This window comes from Plutella xylostella, chromosome 18, assembly GCF_932276165.1.
Source record: "Plutella xylostella chromosome 18, ilPluXylo3.1, whole genome shotgun sequence".
Lineage (NCBI taxonomy): Eukaryota > Metazoa > Arthropoda > Insecta > Lepidoptera > Plutellidae > Plutella > Plutella xylostella.
Genome location: NC_063998.1, coordinates 6,895,999 through 6,918,452, shown reverse-complemented (window position 1 = coordinate 6,918,452; position 22,454 = coordinate 6,895,999). Strand labels below are relative to the sequence as shown.

Below are 22,454 nucleotides of genomic sequence, written 5' to 3'. Positions count from 1 at the left end.
GTACTTACGTTTTTCATTCTGGTCACAACCAGGAATAAAACACTTATGTTTCGACGCCATAGTACAAAATCCAAATCAAAAGGCAAATCAAGGTCAATTATAGTACTCGCAAAGGTCAGAAGGTGAGGAGGCAAATCAGAGTCCACGAAAAAGCTAGAGTTGTCGATAAAATCACAAAAATCCGAAAAAGTTATTTGTATTATGGCGGCCGTAATAACAAATAACGTTCCGTATTATGCACACATTGCGTGAATGACATATACACACTGAAATATTTTGTAGTATGCAAATTCTATATTTTTTTAACATATTAATGTCAGTATTAGTAATATAAATATATATGTAATGTTTTATTTTATTAAATTTTCGTGAATGACTAGATACTAAAATATTTAATAACTATTATAGCAGTTGAATTTGACGTAATATTTTGACTGTAAAGAAACGTACCATTGCCGGAGTTTTAATAATTACCAGTATTAAAAATAAATAATAGTAAAATAATGTTGCCAGATATTATTTAGACTCAATTATCATTATTATAATTCTCATTACAGCGCCATCTATAGATGTGCTCACAAACAAAAAATTAGAGCTTGAAAAATAAGAGTGACATTTTGTATTAGCTGAAAAGCCCATGACTGTAACTAAAGCCCCATCCATACGCTTGCTGTTTGTCACAAACACGGCAAACAGCAAACAAAGTCCCAAACACCAACCACAATCACCGAACACAAACAGCTATCCACATGCTCGGCGAACGCTCATAACATTCCGAACCGGCAAACATGGCGGACGTCGAGCTATTACTTTCGGGTTGACATATTTTTATTATACGAGTATAAATTAAAGCAAGAGAAAGAAAAAAGGAAAATAAGAAGAAAGCAAAGACGATGGTGGGATAATAATAATAATTTAAAAAAAATAAAAACCGACTTATATTATTTTATAGTTTTTAGTTTATTTGCAATAATTTTTAATCATAAGTAAGATGCAAATGATACCAAAACGTCCTACTAATCAAAACGAATCATTCAAGCCTAAACACGAGGTATTTGCTATATACCGTTGAGGAGTTCCCTTGACTGCCTTCCGTTTCCATCATCAGATCAGCTCAAGGTCACCATCATATTTTTTTGTTATAAGAACTATATTTACGTTCTTACTTTCATTAGACGACCGAATGGCGTAGTGGTTAGTTACCCTGACTACTGAGCCGATGGTCCCGGGTTCGATTCCCGGCTGGGGCAGATATTTGTTTAAACACAGATATTTGTTCTCGGGTCTTGGATGTGCCCGTAAAATGGCAATAGGCCCGCCCCCTATTACATTGGGACTAACATAAACACTGGCGAAAAGTGGGTGCAGCAATGCACCTCTGCCTACCCCGCAAGGGAGTACATTAGTACAAGGTGTGAGTGTGTGTGTGTGTGTGTGTAATTTCATTAGAATCGGTTAATATGTGTCCAAAATGGATATTCATACCCTGTTTTTACCCCTTTACCCACCCTTAGGGGTGAGATAAAATTTTGAAAAAAATGGGACCACCTGGGAGCTTAACCCAATACAACAAAAAAAGAATTTTCAAAATCGGTTCATAAACAGCGGAGTAATCGGTGAACATACATAAAAAAAAACCCGACGAATTGAGAACCTCCTCCTTTTTTTGAAGTCGGTTAAAAAAAACATAGAAATCGTACAATGTACTGCTTTATTTGGGCTTTAATTTGTTTTATATTTTTATTTTGATAAGCCTCCAAAAATTACAGAATCGTAGGTGCTGACCGATCATCAGACATTTTTTACGCTTTGCGCGCCAACGAAAAAATGTAGCAAGTTAATACGTCCGCCTCCTCCAAGCTCAGCGCGCATACTGATCGCTGCCAGACGTGTGGATACGTAGCAAACTGTTTGCCGAACATCCTTTGATCTGGCAAGAAAAACCGACACCGATGCCGAACACTGGCGAACACAAATACAAACAGGCAAACAACGACAAACACCCATCCACACGTCAGTGTTTGCTGTTTGCTGTTTGCTGTTTGCCATTGTTCGCCGAGCGTGTGGATGGGGTATAACAGAATCATGAGAAACCAGGTCTTAGTGTCATACATTTTGAATCTGAAAATGATTGTCAAAACAAGTTCGCGATTGATACACAGTTCAAGGGACAAGGGTTAGCTGAGGCGTAAAAGTGACTTTGTCACTCTGAGGAATTATGTTTTAGACAGCAGCATGATTATTTATCACTCAGATAACTTATATAGTCATAGCCAAAACTGAAGGAACGACAGTGGTAAGTATCATGAATAATTTAAGGAACAAAAAATAGTAATAGAATTATTGTTACGTTTCTTGTGAGGATCTTATCAAAAAGTGGCCGTACGTATACATAAATGTTGATGATGGGGTGATACCAACTATCACTTACGGTGGCTAGGAAGTCGTCATCACCTGTTATCGTCCTACAAATCCAGATTAGTTTTCAACCGAGGCTATCATTACATACTCTATTGTTTTTAACCACCGTTAGATAACAGATTTCAAGCCAGGAGGGTTACTCTATACTGACGAAAAACTAAGGAAATGGAGCTGTCGTGCAATAAGCACGTTTAATACATCGAGATAGAGTGAGGGCTCACGCAGTAGCGCTACGAAACTAAGTTTTTCGTCATATAGAGTAAACCCCCAGTGGCGGCTTGATTGCTGCAATTTGTCTTCTTCAGCCGTTACATTAACCACTGGGAGATTGTTAGCCTTTATAGTTATGTGGCGTAAAGTTGAAATTAGGACGGCTGCGGTGGGATGGGATGTTGCGGTGGCTAAAAGCTACGCGTCTAGTGGTTTTTGCTGCGTTTCTTTTGCCGAGTGCCTAGAATTTTTTTCACGTGTAGAAAGTAACATAAGGAATTGTAACACAATCCAGAAGGTACTCACTCAGTTATATATATATATATAATAGTTTAAAATAAAATGGCCTGGAACCAAAAAACAATCGTAATCAGTTACAAAGTAAACAATCTTCAATGTTCTTAATATATGGCTGTGTGTACTGAAAGGGATAAAAAAATAACCAATTTTCTACCCACCGAAACGCTTTTACGAGCATTTAGCTGAAGCCCGCATGAGCTTTTATTATGAAAGCTCACTTGAAAATTTCCCGGCTTTTCGTACACCGTCTCGACGCGAAGGACGGCTATTATCCGAACAAATGAAAATGTGGGAAGATAATGACGATAATTGGGGAGCTAGTTCGGTGAGCACAGACGTTTATAATGGCCGGGTTGCTTTCAACCCTTGAGCATTATTTACCTTCAATATGTGTATGATATTCTAAATAATACGCCTCCTGCGTTCATAGATTGAATTACTTCATAATTAATTTGGAGTAACAGGTAAGTGGTCCTTACAAAACTTTTAAAACTGAAACCAAATGATCTGCGTCGCAGCTTATTAATGATACCTAATAATATGGAATTTTTCATGTTACTCATACTTGATGATTATGCACATAAATTCAAAACAGATAGTAAAAACAGCACTGTCACCGTTTGCACTATGCCAAAGAACCGGTAGACATTTAAATCAGATCCATAACTGAACTTTTGCAAGAATATTTTACTAGATTCGGTTGATCTAAAACTATCCGTATGGTTTTCATAATAAGTATCATTTTAGAAACCGATCTAAGTTCGTACAACAGCAAAGGAAAATAAGCTTTTATGTATGGACATATTTGTTATTTTTGCATGATAGCACAAGAGATGCTGATGCGTTGCAGTTACAGTGCACTCAGTGAAAGATTTTATAGATGCAATAACCGACCGAATACGATGTCGTATGGGAGAATTTTCACTTTTCTTACGATTCCATCGGTAACATACCGAGAAAGTTTGCAGACTTGAAAGAGTTTGGTGTGATTTTACACCACTGAGATTTTATATCAAATGCTACAGTAGGTACTTTAGTGGTTAAATATTTCATATAAACAAAATAATTAGTAATTTGAGTATGAAACTGAACTTACTATAACTCTACCTACTTAGATTTTTAGTTCAATGGCAAGCTTTAAAATAACATAATATTATATTGTTACAAAAACTACTACGACTGATACCCATAATAACTCAGCTACCCTGAAAAACCCGACGTACACAATATGTAATTTAAATGTGAAACAAAAGAAAGCAGTCTTTAATGCACCCCTTTCTTCAGCTAGCTTGCCATTATTAAACAATCTCACCAAAAATTCTCACTCTTTGTAGCTTCCAAAGCACTTCTACTATACAGCCAATGCATATTTTGCAACCCAAATGCAACATGGCGGACGCCGAGTTTCGTGCCATTATCCTTTATTAAAACAGGAGCACAGATTTTTATTTAAATTTTTGGAAAATACTTTAAAATGGCGTTTGAAATTCGCGTCTTGTTGTGCTCTTTATCGTTTTTGCGGGATCAAATTAATGCCGCGCGCGTGATGTGCCGCTGCATTGCATTATCAACGAATTCACTTGTTTATTCAAACTTATTAGCAATGATTTTCAAATCCTACTAATATTATAAAGTCCAAAATGTGTGTGTGTGTGTGTGTGATGTTTGTTACTTCTTCACGTCATAACGGCTCAACCGATTTTATTAAAATTTGGTATGGAGTTAGCTGACATCCTGGTTTAACACATAGGCTACTTTTTACTGCGAAATTCCCACGGGAAAACTTTTTAAGGTGAAGCGAAGCTCGCGGGGACAGTACTAAGGAATAAAAACGCTCTACTTGCATAATATTCTTAGCTTATACCGATTTATCAGGCCATAAAACCAAACAGTGTCATAAACTAGAGCAACGAATAGGCTTTGCAATTCGGGCTAGCGGCTAGACTAAACTACTGTAGTTCGATTTTCAAATTTATGTAGTCAGCTAGCGTAGCCTGCTGCCAAATTCCAGCGTATGTTGTCCCAATTGGGATAATGTTCCGATACAGCCTATGTTGATCCTATTTCTGGGTTCAGAAATACCTGTATACGACCTCGTACCTGTGTTATATATAAAAAAAAATATTGAAAATACTGTTTAGCAATCTATAAATTTTAGATACTGTTTTAGAAGTAAGTTACGTTTGTTGTCATTAACAGATTTTGAATCCTGTACTTCAAAACTTAATCTGTTGTATTTATAATGTTATTGGAATTTTAAAGTGCAATAGTTTTTTTTTATTATTATGTAAACAAAGCTTTGTTTATAGATTAAACCTATCAGTTTACAAAAAATATTTTTGAAGATTTTAGTTGGCACCTTCTACATCCTTTCAAAAATATATTTGTGAGATGAAGCGGTTTTTATTATGCAACTTAATTAATAAAATAGCCGTTAAAAAACATAAGGAAGTCGGTAGTTTCTCATTTCAAAGACTCGGTGTTGAAAGATACTGCAATAATAACTCGACACCTGTTATTATAATAAAATCTTTGACGATGTATTCGATATAAACTCTATTATCTGCATTTAGATAGTATTAGAGTGAGATCATAGATTATTATGTCCACTAGTTTTGTATCATCACCGTCGTTGCATCATAAACTTTATTAGGGGTTTCTTTCATGTAGGTAATGTTTTACAGTTAGTACAGCCCATATCCACGGATGTAGAATGTGAAAAGAACGGCCGACTTATAGGTACCTACACAAAAAAAGGAAAAAGAAAGAGGGTGTCCCACCTGCAAAAATTGGGAAAATCATTTTCCACTACCAATAACACAATCGTGAATTGATTTGCTTCCTTATTCACAGGCCCCTTCATGGGCCCAAAAAGATTAAAGGGGAGTATTCCCTTTCTAAGATGCGTCTGTTCACAGTACATAAACCGTTGTGCCCCATTGCACCGACAAATGGTCTAGCTTCCCGAACAAAGTGTATGTACTGTACAGATTTTTTATCTACAGTTAAGTCGGGTTGGAGGAAACTTGTTGGATTTGTTTATGATATATGCTATGCATTGCAAAGTTATATTTTCTATGCAAAGGGAACCTTCACTGATAACTGCATGGCTTCTTTGTGTAGAAAATAAGAATAAGGCTTCTAATTACAGTAATTAACAGTAACTGGTTGAAGATATCGCTTCATCTTTGACATAGATCACATTATGGTAGACTACTTAATACTTACCATTGTTTTTTATTAGTAACATGGCTTCATAGGCAATTTTCCTAGTAAGAGTTCCTACCTCAGCAGTATATTATGTAATATATCATGCATGGACGCAGCAGGTATGCGTGTGCTCCCCCAACCTTCGTGCGACTAGAAAAACACTTTGCACTCATTTCCTGAGAAAGATGTACTGAGAAAAGGGATTCATTATCAACCCCTGACAAATCCCTGGCTTTCTTGTGGGCGTGCGGGAGCTACGAAAGTATTTGCTGTGTTTGTTTGTATACATCTTGTACATTTACAGTCGTTGATGTGTTTATTTTTAGTGGATTGTCCTTAAAAAGTGAGTAAAATTCGATATTTCATTAAGGTCCTTCACACAGGTCTTTCACAATTTCTGGATAAATGGCTTGATGTAGGATGTAGGATAAAATTATAACAAGCTTTCATTGTCTGAAACATAATTACAGAGAGTGACAGCATGTCTTTTATTCCAGAGGTAGTCATTATCCGGACACTGTGATACAGGAACTAAATAAACAAATATATTTATTGCTTTTTAATTTTCGTAGCTTCATGTTAGATTCCAGGAAAGAGGCAGCGAGTATGTGTAGCTGGGAAGGCACCAACAAATAGGTTTTGGGCTCAATAAACCGTGAGGCTCAAAGACATTTTGAGGTCTCTTTGCTTTCAGTAATGCTATGATTTGGTTTCTACTTCGCATGGTTCCCATTTCTTTACTTTCAAGAGTACATCAAAGGTATCTTCCGGAAACAGACAAATATCATGTCACATTTTATAATAAGTTCACCAATTTTGAGCCCGATATTACAATAATAATTAAGATTGCAAACGAACCGTAGGTCTAATAATTACCACTTCAATTTGATACTATAACTTCCATACCCAACCTAAAACGAAAGGTCCGTTTTAAAATACGTTCTAAATAAGTAATTTACAAGCAACAATTTGTTAGAACAGCTTTGAACGACAGGTCTATTTCCCGCCAAAGCTCACTTTGTATATAAATTGCAGTATTTAAACAGCGTTTACGAAGTTCGCTGTACAGAATGAGGCGGTCCCGATGTACGCTCAGGTAATTTAAGTTGCAATTTACTTCGTAAACAGGCTAGTGAGGAGCGTAATAACTTTGCAGAGTTAGCTTGTGCGTTTGATAGTTAAATTCGGGACCCATCAGAGATCGAAATTTAAATTATACATACAGGGTTAAGGATTAATTAAGATGAAAGTTTATGGTAAACCGTGTCATTCTAATCATCCTGTAAAAGCTTAGCTTATCACGTTGTTGAACTGCCTAATAGTGGAACCTATACATTGATCAAATGCAGGTGACTGCATGTGTGCCTGAAAAATAAAAGTTTGTAAAAAAATCATGTCAGAAGGCTACCCCCTTTCCTACAAAGTCACAAGTACTTACCTATAATAATTATTGTTCATTAGTGCATATTAATTATAAAGCATATAAATATACAAAGCACCTACACATGGACTATTACAAAAGAATATAGGTACCTACCCTACTTCAGTGTGTTTTTTCATTTTCATACTTTTTTCATAAATATGTATATTGTATAGGTATGTATAGATAGGAGTATTCCAAAACATGTAGAATAGATTCCTGAAAAACCGCCCTTTCTGCAAACGGCCGCAACATGTCTAGTAGCGCGCGGTATACGGAATGACGCGGCATTTGTCTGTGACTCTGTGCGGCTGAATAATGTAGGAAGCGGACATCTTTGCAACTGCTGCTTTAGCTTGTTCACTTTCAGGCCACGGTTTTCCTTCTATTTTAGTTACAACGGACTTAAAAAGTTGGTTTCTGTTTGTTTGAATAATAATAATAATCGGTCGAGGACTTTAAAAAAATATTTGAGTCGCCTTAAATAATCCCACGGATGTTGCCCGTGGAATTATCAGAATATTTTATTACACACTGGCGTTTTTTTTTATTAAATGATTTGTGCTGCACTTATTATGTTATACCTACCTACATAATATATAGGTTTTTATATAAGTACGCAGGAGCACAATGCAAATTGTCGGCATCACTGAGTCCAGTACTTGACATCTCACGCATAACAAACCGACTTTTTGGCAAATAGCTAAGCTAAAAACAACCTTATGCCTTATACAATAGCATAGCTACTGCATAACAGCACTAAGTTTTTTTAAACCCAGAGTAGGACTGGGCATAGCGGTGTAAAATGCTGTGTGTGCAATTTTTACTGCCGTCCGGCCAAAGGGTGCGAATTTGTGGGGTGTCAGGGACAGCGCTTGTATATTTATGGGTTACTTAGGTGACAAGGCAAAACGAGAAAATACCTAAGTGTTTTTTGTGAAACTGGGCATAGGTTTAAGTCACACACACACACACACACACACACACACACACATACACATAACAGTAACGGAAGGACATAGGGTACCTCCTGGACTGGCTACTTACTACTAAGGGCGATACCGAAATGATCGGGAATAGAAAAAAGTACAAAGATATCATAATATTATTTACTTTTATTGTTTTTCAAAGTAGTCTCCGTGACATTCAATGCACTTTTTCATTCGATTAAACCAATCATTGAAACAGTAATTCCAGTCTGAAGTGGATACTGTCAAAACAGCTGATTTGTAAGCTTCGACCGCCTCTTCTGGGCCGCTAAACCGTTGACCACGTAGCATATCTTTAATTCTTGGGAATGTAAAATAATCATTGGGGCTCAGATCAGGGCTATACGGAGGATGGTCCATCAACTCCACGTTTTCCATATTTAAAAACGTTCTTGTTTTGCGAGCGGTATGAGCGCTTGCATTATCGTGGTGAAGGATTATACGACGATTCGGGTTAGTTTTACGAAGTTCTCTTACGACTTCCGGCAAACAAACTGTTGTGTACCAATCAGCAGTAACCGTCCTTTGTTCTTGTAATGGAATCGTAGCCACATGGCCAGTTTTCGATACAAACGAAGCGACAATTTTTTTCGACACGCTGCGTGAGCGAATAACTTTTGTTGGCTTGACCTCACCTTCGAAGACCCAAACTGCCGATTGATGTTTTCTTTCGGGCTCATATGAATAAATCCACGATTCATCACCAGAGACGATATTGTAGACAGCATTTGAACTGCCTCCATTGAACCGTTGCAGAGCAGATCGACACCAATTAACACGAGCCGACTTTTGTTCCTCGGTCAAACGGTGGGGCACCCAGCGCGAAACTAACTTCTTGACACCCAGTTCTTCGTGTAAAATGGTTTGAATGGCTGTCATACCAATGCTGAGAGAAGCCCGAATCTGCTCGTATGTCACATGTCTATCTTCTTTTATTAACTGGCGTACAGCATCGATGTTATCTTGTGTTACCGCTGTTTTTGGCCGACCAGTAGAAGGGACTGTGGTAAGAGAGGAACGTCCACGGCGAAACTCAGAATACCAACGATATATAGTCGTTTTACTTGGTGCTTCAAGTTTATAAATAGAAACAAGCTCGGCGAGACATTGTTCTTGAGATAAACCTCGACGAAAGTTGTGAAAAATTATTGCACGGAAATGTTCCCGCGTAAGCTCAATTTTTTACACCGACTTGTCAAATTCAAATGGTCAATACTCTTTTATTTTTTAGTTTTTTTAAAATTCGAAAATGGAATTATGTTTGAAAAAACACTACATTTGATACACCAAAAAGGTTTCACTCTAATTTATTCCTAAGTATTCTATTCCCGATCTTTTCGGTGTAGCCCTTAGCTACTAGCTTTTGCTACTTGCTACTAGCTTTTCTCTGTTACCTCCACATTTACATTATGTATTCCCTAATTGGTGGTTTCCTAAATTTATATAATAAACTCAAATACACACAAAAACGTGAGTTTTTTGTCTATCCGGGATGCATCAGTGTTTTTCAAGGGGAAAACCACAGAAAAACAAGACGAGATACCCGAGGGTAAAAGAGGTAATAGCACATAAACGAGCCGACTATTAGTCGACCCTGGTATGATAGTACATAACACATAGACTATAATAAAATTACGAGCATGTAATAACCCCATAACAACGCGTCCATGGTTATCATAAAAAACAAATTCAACCCACCAAATTGTCCACTTCCTCGTACTAACATAGAAATAGCCAACACAATTTGGTCGGGGCAATAAAGTCAAATGTTTATATTCAGTCTCATATAAATAGTGGTTGAATTTATGTCCCAAGAGTCTCGCGACATTGCAGTACAGTGTGGCGAAATGTAGTGGGTTACGGCGAGTTATTACCATACGAATAAATATTGTAATAAATCATAGTCATTTAAGATAAATTTCTGATTTTAGTACCTAAATAGATTGCGTGAAGTCTAGCTCGGTTACAATTCAGCCCATCACAGGTCATACTTTTACTATCTGCTAAATTGGCTGTGCTTAGTTGTGACAATGTTCGTAAATATACAGCTTATAAAAATTAAAAATAAAGGTTTTTTTTGTCGGATCTGCGAAGAATGCGGTAATTTATTATTGTACATTTTAAGAGCTTACATTACATACTTTCGATAACCACCAATCAAAGGTTGGCTGGTAGAAATTGCTTTTTAGCAATAAGTCCGCCTTTGTGCGCAAATTATAAGCTATGTTTTTTAAAATGCTTCTGTGTAAAAATTGTTTTTTGTGTGCAATAAAGTGTATATAAATAAATAAATAAATAAATCGAATTAAAGTACCTAAGTATTTATATTTTCATAAAACAACAAAAAAAACGATCCTTTACTCTACGGGCCCATTAACTTCGACTCAACATGTCGCACCCCACCACACGTTACCAAGAATCCACTGCATATTGATTGCCCTGCACTGGCCTGCGCTGGGCTCGGGTGAATTGGCCCCAAAATATTTGTCAGTCGCCTGGCCGCCAGCCAGAGGGATCACTTTCACCAAAACTAGATAAAGTACGAAATATGATTGCGTTGTTGCTACTCTATTACTCTAGCGTAGTTTGCGCTATGAAGCCTAATAATTGGGTTGGTCACGGTTCCTTATGGGCGATGGGATCTTCTATCGAGTTGTGTAGAAGGGTCGAAGTTTCCTTGGAAACTTAAGCATGTTATTATTATTATTATTAGATACACGAAGACTGAGAATGATTTATGTAATAAGTAACTTTGCAAGAGCAAAGAACGGCCAAGATACATCATGCTTGCCAAAATCTAGGATTTTGTAATTCATTTAGTCTTAATTATATTAAAGTAGTTATATTAAATTATAATGGGACGATGAACTAAATCGGACAATAGCTTTGTTGTATGCGACATCCAATGTCTAACCGCATAGCACTACAGTGTCTAGTATCAAAGGAACCACAGTATAACCTTGATTTAATTGACACGATTGACACAAATTCACTATAACGAGAATAACGTCATTAAGAAAGGCAAAAAACATCGACGTAAGAAAGTAAGTATTAAAAACCTTGCCAAAATGAAATAACTTATGGTAGTTTCTGAAACCATAATAAAGGGGAAATTGGCATTGCCACGACATTACAAGAGAAGACACAGTAAAAAGAAATATCAGACCATAAAACCATTTTGAAAAGTTACAAGTGCCATTATTGTTACTACGGTAAGTATACTTGTAAGAATTGTTATAGCAACGTAAAGAGAAATTAATATTTGCAAGTAAGCAGTACCTTCTTTAAGCCCCGATCAAAAAGAAGGTTTATAAGTTTTATGTTTGTGGTCAGGTCACTTCATATTCATAACAGAAGTATAGAGAGATAGACTGCAACATAATAATGGCAAAAATTTAAAGAGTCTATAATATAAGTACTCTATACACAACTCATCTTAACACCACCCTGCAAAAGTGAAAAATGATATTTGATCACGAAAACACTTTACTCGTGAAATTGCTAGCTCAACAAAAACGCCTCAATGTAATTTTCATAAAAACTATATTCTACGCAAAAAAAATAGTGAGAGAGAGTGTTTAAAAGAGTGTTTATTTTATATCAATAATATATGGGAGAAGAGTTCGTAAATTCTATTAAAAATATGTAAGTAATGTTCAGGTTTTTTCTTACTACGCCAAATTATTTAGTTAAGATGATTTAGAGTAATAAGTAGGTACAAGCGAGATTATTTTTTTAACGACAAAGTGAGTGACAACTAAATATAGGTATTATAATTACAATGAAGAGTCCAGGGATAAATGATATGTATTCAATTCAATTCAATCAGACGAAGACGTAACATAAGTAATTCAACTGAAATATACAATGGACACCTTTATACTTAAAGTATTAACTACCCGAGCTGAGAAAAAATATGATGGTGATGACATACCTAGTCATAGACTTCCGTATAGCAAGTATTATACCGTACGTTTCCCATTTCACCCCACTTTCAGTGTCTCGAGCATAGGATTCGATACTATTTTCGAATCTACACGAAGGGTCACTTTTACCAAACGCTAAACGTATTCAAATCAAATTTTAAATACACTTTGTACTAACTGACAGACGTATGACAGGCTACTAAATACGTTTAGCGTTTGGTGAAATTCCACCTAACATATGGAAAAAACAAATGTCACTTTTGGAACTAACTTTGCCTTACATTTTGACAGTGACAGTTGACGATACGCAACGTTAACGGAGGATCGAAACTAGTGCTCACGACTCAGGACATATCGAGATCGTTCGTGTATCATCGCCATTCGCCATCCGAGCATATTGCACAAATCGGACCGTTTTCAAAGAAATACGAATTGCATCTTTCTAGCTCAGCGTTTGTATTTCTTTCGGTGAAATGTGACCGGCGAAGTTCTATTGAATACAAATACTGTGCAAAGAGACTACCTATGACAAATTCTTTTTTACCAATGACAGAAAATGTAGGTCTTTCCAATTTTCTTTATTAATTAAGGTGTATATTATGAGAGTCTATACCTACTTTCAATGCTCAAAAACTGATCAAGTACAGTCAAACTATAAAGTCCTGACATCAAGGAGTGCGATTTTGCTAAGACTTTTTATGATCATCAGTTATTTACTTACTTTTACATATATTTTAAAAATAAAAGACCGATTGATTATAGATTTTTAACGGATTTGTCCTTTAATAAATATAACAGATCAATTAAATACAATCTTAAGCAATTAGTTAGCATCCACTTCCGTTTTCACGACTTTATAGTTGGACTGTAATTTAAATAAATACATAAGTTTACCTAATACACGTAGGATCATACTAAACTCTTGCACGTATGCCTTTTCTAGATTGATGTAAGTAAATTTTAAGCAAAATTAATTTAAACAAACTAGAGTTATAAATTTTGATTTGAAGTTCAATAATACCTACAAACAACAAAGATATTATCGATAAAATTAATGAGTCATGAAGAAAAGTATACCTATTCATTATACGGCATCAACAAATTTGTATAAAATGTAGGACACGGTTGGAGGTATACAGACATTGTTGTCTATTTAAAGAAATGCTATTGTGCTTGAGTAGAATTAAAGTCTGGTTGACACCGTCTGGTACGCTAAAATAGAATAGAACAAGGATAGGTGCATGTAAAAGTGTGCTAATTTTTAATTATTATGTTTATATTAGATTATTATAAGATACATATTAAAGATATTACCTCTGTACGTTTGAAGGCTTTATAAGTACCGGGCAAACTTTAGCTTTTATAATAATGTTTAATAGAATAATTCCTAGGACATTATGATAGAACCATTGTAATTAGCGTTTAATCTACATAACGGGCTCTGCCCACGTTAATGAGATAAACTTAGACCGTAGGGTTGCCAAAACCACAAGATGATGACAGAGGCCGCAGTAACCGTCTTCAGGACTGCAATAAATACATATAGCGCTACTATTTAAGGGCACTCCATTGTTGTTTCCTTAACAACCCGTCTTATGCCTTTCTTAATTAATTTGGAACTTTCTGCGGTCTCCCGTGGTGGGCTGAATTTGAATAATGGCAAGGATAGGGGTGCCTCTAATTTTAATTGCAAATATTTATGCTAAAGCGAGCCTCTCAACGATACTATTAAGCATGATATATTGAAACGAAATGTCTTCGAGAAATGGAATTTCAGGAATATTGTAATTTTAAACGGTAAAGGGTACAAAGTGTGATTCGGGCGGGAGAATTTATAAGACCCATTAACAGAAGAAAAGATGGAGATTATTATGAAATATAATTGTGTGACGTCTAATGATAACGATCATTATAAATGAGTGATGCTATTGTCAGTTTTGTTTCACTTACTGCGTGCTTTCACGGCGATGAGTTTACGACGTACCTGTGAACAAACAATAATATTTTATTGTAGGTATTTTATGTGTTTGTTTTATTACATTTCTTACTACAAAAACCGCTGCTGATGCCGGTTTCACAACTACTTGACGTTATAAGAGAGCTTACCGACTAACGTATTTATACAGGCGTATAAGCTCGTATTTTTACGAGTGTACGTTATATCGTAGGTATACGCGCTGTTGATAAAAAATACCATGGTCTGAAACCGCGTGTATTATATTAGAACGAAAGTATGACATCTGGCATAGTTTGTGATGCATAATAATTATCTTTAGTTCATGCTAAGGTATAATTATTACCCAAAAGATAAACTGGAACATGTTACTATCTTATGATGGATGATATTGGCGTTGGGAAATAAGATTGAAAACATAAAAAAGAAAAAAAATACATATTTACAATTTACTCAGTTGAATGACGCATTTTATGAGTTCTTGTTATCTTTATAAACACAATTCGGAGTCGAAAAAAGTTTTGCATAGTGAATAGTTTGTAACGATAACAGGTCAAAGACATCGTGAGTAATTGATTAAGTATACTTATTACAAATTTCACTCACACAGTTTTTTCAAGACACCTTTCTCACTGACATTCCTCTGAAAACTGCACTGAAACACTCACACTTTGTTATTTTACGCGTTATGAAAGTAGCCAACTTTTATAGGTGATATCAACTGAATGTGTGGAACTAGACTGAATCATGTCATTCACTTCCTAACAACCATCTCAGTTATGCTAACCAAACAACGACTATTTCAATATCACTCTTAATACATCGTCATAAGATTTACGCGAACACGAAAAACTCTACACTATTTCACAGTCATTTCGCACGGCACGCGTCTTCCATCCGTCTCTTTGCGACTAATTAGCACAGCAAAGGTTCTTCCTTATTTCAACGGCGTAGAGTTAAATTTGGAATGTAGAGACGTAATTATAGAGAAAAAAAAAACAAGAGCGTGCGATTTCTGAACACATAGCGTGTGTTCCTCGCGAAGTCTGGCGAAGCACTCGACGTGACGTAGTTTGTACCAACTGTGGTGATAAAAATAAATATAGTTAGGTACGTGTAAGTAGCGACTTCGCGAACTGCGTGGTTTATTTGATGTGGACGGATGGTAGATTTGTGTTGGGGTGGTTAGGTAGCGAGACGGATGGGGTTAGGTTCAGGTTGGTTGGTTTGTTGGTACAAATGGCATTAAAATTGCACATTTTTCTTTTAACCTGCAACAACTAAATTTGATGAAATGGTTCATCAACAGTCGTTTGACCTTTGAAATGTTAGGCTAAATAATGTATGGTCCAACTAAAGATTCGCCCACAAAATAGTACGGAGTTTGCGGCGAAAAAATGGGCGAAACATGCGTTAACCGACAGTTTGAAAAACCGTTTCAGGCTCATGAATCTTACTGTCCTCTGTGCGTTTTACCGTTGTTGGAGCTTCCAAATATTTCCAAACATGCCACGCGAGAAAATTCGTCACAAATTCCTGACTAGAGCCCGAAAAAATTGTGTCCTGCACATGACGCGTGTAACTGCCACGCAGTATGAATGCACCTTTACAATTCACCCTTTCATATTTTTATATGGAATCCCTAAAGTCGGTAATCCACAGACAGTCGAGCCGTCACCCACACGCGTATGTTACTTCACGCAACATGATCACGCCACACGCTGTTATTACAAAGCAATAAGGTTCAATTTAAACACTACTACAATAACATCCTACATATAATATTCACGCACTATGACCACGGTATGGCTTTAGTTCTTAAATCGTACCAGTAAGGTTCGGTATAGTAGTAATATAGGCAGCAGATTGACAGTACCAGGTGTTGTCCCTATATTACCCTGTGAACCCGACCATGACCACAACGGAACTGTATGGCTTTCGAATGTCTTTTAGCGGAAGAATGGGTGTGGAGGTGACGAGTACGAGTATGGTATTACAATTTGGGTCAGTACTTATGGGCTGGACGAGGTACACCTGGTGTGGGGCGCGTATGTTATTTAAGTTATTTAGCTGTTACACTTGAAAAGATAAATGTCGAGGACAGAAATTTAAAGTATCACAAACATACGTAATTTGCTGGCAACATAATATATCTACGAGCATAAATTATATCAAAAGCTATCTGTTAAATTTTGAAACCACCAAATTATCATAATCCAATTTCGCTGAAAAAAAATTACCTCTGACAGCAGCACACTAAGATAAGTTTTAATTGTTTTTACTCGTTATTTGTATCATTTCCCCGTATCGTGGACTTAGCGACTTAGCGTCTTTACACAGCCTACCATGTAAATAATAGGTAATAAATAATACCACGGCCTGAGTTGCGGCAGATGCGCCGGCAGATTTCCCCGACACCACGCTCTCAACGACCTGATCCGAAGGGCGCTGATTTCAGCCAACATCCCGTGCGTGCTGGAGCTGCCTGGTCTGAGCCGCACGGACGGCAAGCGTCCAGACGGCTTAACGTTGGTGCCCTGGGAGCGTGGTGGGTCTTCTGTGGGAGGCGACTTGCGTCAGCACTTTTGCCGCATCTCACGTCGGTAGCACAAAACGCATCGCTGGGTCTGCTGCTGAAAGTGCTGCGACCGCTAAGCATGCCAAATATAGCATGCTTTCCAAAAATTATATATTTGTGCCTTTTGCCGTCGAAACAACGGGAGTGTGGGGTTTTGAGGCAAAACAGTTTTTGTCGTGCCTCAGCCGACGCCTCAGAGGTCAGAGAGCGAGGCCAAGACCGACGCTCGGGATCGTATCTGGCTCAAAGAATCTCTCTGGCTATACAGCGAGGCAATGCAGCCAGCATTATGGGAACCTTTGACCCAGGTACGATAAGAGGAGGTCTTTTTGATTAGGTTAAGTAGTTTGTAATTTGCTTGTTTATTTATTTGTTAATTAATATTTTGACATTGTTTTTCTATTTTATTTTAATTCTTTCCTAACATAGACTAAGGGCATATTATACCCTATTCGGGGAAACGACGTAGTACTGAGTATGCACGAAAGCATATGATTGGTCATAGATAAGACGCTAAGGCCGCGTTTACACTGTAGGTCATAATTAGTCTGTCGTTGCACTCTGTACCGTTCGGACGTCTCCTGTGTACCCTCTCTCTATCACCCTCGCTCTGTTTTTTGAAATTAATTGACCCGGCTTGTTTATTGGACTGTGTGTGTGTGTTTTGTGAATTGGACTTTGTTTTGAGTGAATTACCGAATATGGCAGAAGAAGAATCTGTTAACAAAAGGCCTAGACGGGCCTTTTCGTCAACTGAGAAGTTAATGATGTTGAACATGTTCAATTCTTTCAAGACTGCTTCGCCGTCTGCATCACACAATGAAATATGCAAAACTGTCGCAAGTTCAATGGGAGTAAGTTGGACTTCGATTTATAGAGTAATCTCGAAAAATAATGAATCAAATGGACCACAACTTTGAAAATTTGTCCGAATCTTTTATTATTAATGTAAATGATAGTAGTGATAAGTCGTCTGAAAGTGATGAATAAAAAATATTATTATGAACATACACTATTTTATTTCATACCTATTTCCTACTCCTACTTACTTACTTTAATTCAGTAGTGTAGACACGGCTTTACAATTTTAGCTAATCAGGTGGCCAAATGGGCGTGGCTAACTCATTTGTCGTCCTTGTCTTTTGTAGGGAAATGTGCGACAAAGAGGGCGCTTTGCTACGTCTTCTCCCCGAGTAGGGTATAACACATTTTATAGGATTTTATGGATTTTTTATGGACGGATTTTAATAATAAAAGCTGACTAGTACCTATATATTATAAAAATGAATAAAAATAACATTAATCGTAAAAAAATACCTAGGTAAAATGGCTTTGCCAGAGGTTGGTATGTTGCACGAAAACAAAGCTACATAACAAATGCAGTCATCACATCAGGTTATTGTACTGTAAACTGCTTTATTGTGTGGTTTAAACTTTAAAGCCATAGGTATTGTGTAGGTACTCACGTGGCGAATATGCAAACACACCTGTTTAAATTAATTAACTTGTGACATCATAATAGACATTTAAATTATCATAACGCCTGTCGCTTTCTAACAATGAAATAAAATTAATTACGTACTTCAAAATGATACATCTTAAATAACTGCCTTTAACAGGATATTCAAACAAAGCGTTAATTTTAAAACTATGGATAGGTACATCTGAATGTGAAAATTACCTCGATGTGGTATAAAAACATAAAAATATTGTAAATAAGTCGTGAAATCAGACGACATCTTATAAGCGAGTGATAATTCCTGACGTGTTGAAATGAGGAGACGTTTACAGAAGTAACTTCAAAGTTGACAGAATTATGCTTATTGGCTTTTAAGGGAGAAAATGTACGGCTATTTACAGAGTCTGAAATGTATATTATGGCACATTTAAATTTATACCTAAAACGACATTGCTGGGTGTGGGTAGCATTTTTTCGTTTAATGTATTTTCCAAACACACATTTTTTTATTCTATTTCAACGATAAATCCTGTAAGAAAAATATTGAATAGATGTCCGATTTTATGATATCTGGCCCATGTCGAGTAGGTAGAGTAGGTACATAAGATGCAATGAACAGAAATGGCCATAAATTATTATTTTTTACTGAAGTAGGGAATGCAACACTGTGATTGACTGAAGACCACATTTATGCTCAGAAAGATTTACTCAATTAAAAACCTGGGGTTATCTTAATATTGTCATCTTTTCACAACGACTCGGAACAATATTTCCACTCACAGTATAAAATAGCAATAGAAATACCGGGAGATCCGTTGGACTTAATAAATAATATCTAGAAGACAGGTCGGAGCTTCCTCGGCCGCTAGACAAGCGAGACAACTACAAGTTTTACGATCCAGTCTAGATAAAACGAAAATAGAAGACTCGATAGATTTACGGTCTAGAAGAGAAGGCTTCTATTTTCTGTTTGCAGTTAACACAATGTTACTGGAATTTCGGTAAATTGTCGTTTATAAGATTATATTTTTGCATATGGCAGTTGCCAACCACATAATTATTTAGTTGTATTTTAACCATATTCATTAATTGATAATTCTTTGACCGAGTAGATTAGTCTGGGGTCTATTACCTATATTATTTCAACCATTGCCTTCTCGTTCACAGGAACCTAACCAGAAATGTAATACACTATAAGAGTACACTACCCTTGAACATGACTAGGAAGCACTACAAATGATTCACCCACTCATATCGCTAGCAATAATTACAGATGTCTAATGGCATCCATTATCTCAACGCTTTATTCACCACCAGCTCACAATGTTAGTGGAACCTTGGCTGTAAATAGAGCCAGACCGATACTGTCTTTGCCAATATTATGTCCACTCGTTAAATTTAACAGGTGTCCTAGTCGTGGCTGTATGAGGCTCTTAATTATGTTTTAATGAATTATTACAATAATAGATAGTTATGTGTTTACTAACTCATTTGATCTGAGTCTATAAAAAAACATAATCGAAGCAATCGCTTTTAGGGATAAGGCTCTACTAAACTAATTTCAAATGTTATTTAATATAGATCCCCCAGATAACGCAAAGTATTCTGAATAAATTTTCATATTATGTCGTGTTTATTATGCGTTTGTATGTATTATTTCTTTTGGTATGGGATTGCATAAGTTTATTTCTAAGTTTAACATAGAAATAGGAATTTATATTCATACCTTTTATTTTATACTTCTTTTATGTTTGCATATTTTAGCTTCAAACATACATATATGTATTTTATTTTCAGCTGTAAATCTGCTTTTACCATATACACGGATTTGCTTTGATCCTTTCACAAAAATATAGGGTCACGTTACGACAGTCAATAAAATTAAATGGCAAAGGCAATGCTTAATAATATTATTATATGTTACTTTGTCCTACCATGAAAATTAAACACTTGTAGATCAAGTACCTACTATCAAATATCGTGTCGAACTAGCTTGATAAATTGATTTATAATAATCTACAAATGGCTTCAACCTGGCTCTAATCTTTTTTTGATGTTATACAAACGTCTTACGCATTCTGGCTGCGTTGTGTTTAACACATTCCTTCGTGACGGAGATAGAGTAAATATTTTGAGATTTAAAATTAAAATCGTCGCATGCCAACTCCGGTTGAGAGTATAGGTGACCTAGATATAAAAAAAGATTTTGTTTTTATTATTCTTTTTTTTATATCATCACTTTTCACACTCCTGCGTATCCTTTACCTTTTGAATAGATTCAATAGACCTTTTAGATTTTAGATAAGTAGAGTTTTCAAATACCTAGATAGTCATAAAAAAATATTCCAACAATATCTTTGGACTATGTACTTACCTACTAACATTTTGTCCACAATTGTACTTTAGTACAATTGTGTACATTGTAGGTACATTGTAAACGTTCCTGCACAACCGTGTAAAGTTTATCTCAGTTCCAAAACAAACTTCATTGCTAAATACTAAGCCACGACTACTGCCAACTCCGTACTAAAAGTTTAATCAAGCAGAACTACCACTGGTCAATTTCCTCTGAGCCCCAACTTGGCGAGTCCCTACGGAAACTATACACATAATATAATAACATAAAGTACGAACTATATAGAAACTAGAACATGGTTTTAATAAAATAACTATGAGCAGAAGTTTCTCAGTCTGTCTGTCGGTTTGGTGGCCATCCGCAAATAGTTTGGAGGGCTCACTCGAGCTTAAAGCTAAAACTTAGCTTTGTCCCAGCGCTGTTATTGAACTGACGTACAGTTGACAATTTTTATTCATTAGTTATTTGTCAAGGTAGAGAAACCACCCAGATTGCAGTCGAGATTCACTTGATATACTTACCTATACATAGAGCTAGGAACAACTAGAGGTGCCTGCTCCCGGAAATGTTAAGATAAATACGGCAGCAGATGAAAATTTGGATAGAGATTAACTCAACTGGATATAAACGCGGCGTGCTCTTAAATGAATGTATCTGATCCTATTCTAGGAATACTTAAAGCGTGTCTCTTGTATGGAGTTAGCAAGGCTTACGTGAAGGAGATAGATAAATAAACAATTTTCGAGCTCGAGCTCTAGTTGCAGATTAATCTGAGGCCATTCTTAACATAGTAGGTATTATTTTCTTCAAAGCAATAAGTTTTCAATATTAGGTATATAACTACTATTAGATTAGATCACAAAATAACTCCTCGTTTGTAAAAACATAACACCACCATTTCATTAAAATGTGTAACAAACACCATAAATCTAGATAAAATCAGTTTCAAAAAGTTTCCAGTGAAACTTGTGACCTACATTACGTGATGCCAACAATGATGGTGAATGACCGTACGTGTAAACATTATTGTAAAGTCTCACAGTTGTTTCGTACACAATGACGTGCCCATGCCAGGCAGTATGAGCCATACATTTTACATAATCACTGTGCATTCAGAAGACCATCCTATTTATTATTATAAGGTTTTGTGGTTTCACCTTACAAGATTGCATTAAGGTCCCCATAAGGGCAAGTGTTTTAGGTTTACGAGGGTGAATTTCCCGCGGCCAAAAATTGCGTGGCATCAATGAAATCGGTACTAAAAAACCAAGTTATAATTTTCTAATATTTTTTTCCGGTTAAGTAAAATAGTTATCTATGTGTAGCACTAAATATTGTATTAATAGGATTAATGGATATTTTTAAATAAAATATTAAACCTCCAAATCTTTCATTGCCGTGTCTGTCCCCACGTAACCACGTTTTGTATTATTCTTCATTGATGAAAAAAGATTGAGTATTGATAGTTAAACTTAGTTTCATTTGATACATTAATAGTTAAAGTATTGTCACGGAATACATTTATTGAAATATATAAAGAATATAACGAACGGTAAGTGAAAATTCATGTGTCCCAGAACTTCTGTTCATCGCCGTGTCCTAAACATGATCAAGGATATTGTTTTACCTAT

At 36.1% G+C, this 22,454-nt stretch overlaps 1 protein-coding gene across 11 annotated transcripts in view; it reads right to left on the bottom strand.

Annotated features, from left to right (window-relative positions):
* LOC105386506 (protein sprint) overlaps window positions 1-22,454 on the bottom strand; it is a 201,697-nt gene that overhangs the window by 50,863 nt on the left and 128,380 nt on the right. Inside the window, exons 1-2 of one of the 11 annotated variants that reach the window (XM_048627281.1) lie at window positions 15,039-15,515; window positions 14,427-14,460 (exon numbers count right to left, since the gene is read on the bottom strand). The exons of the other annotated variants lie outside the window; for them this stretch is intronic. The gene's annotated coding sequence lies outside the window, so the exon portion shown is untranslated. Of the gene's footprint in view, window positions 1-14,426; window positions 14,461-15,038; window positions 15,516-22,454 lie in introns of those variants that run through there. 11 annotated transcript variants of the gene reach the window in all.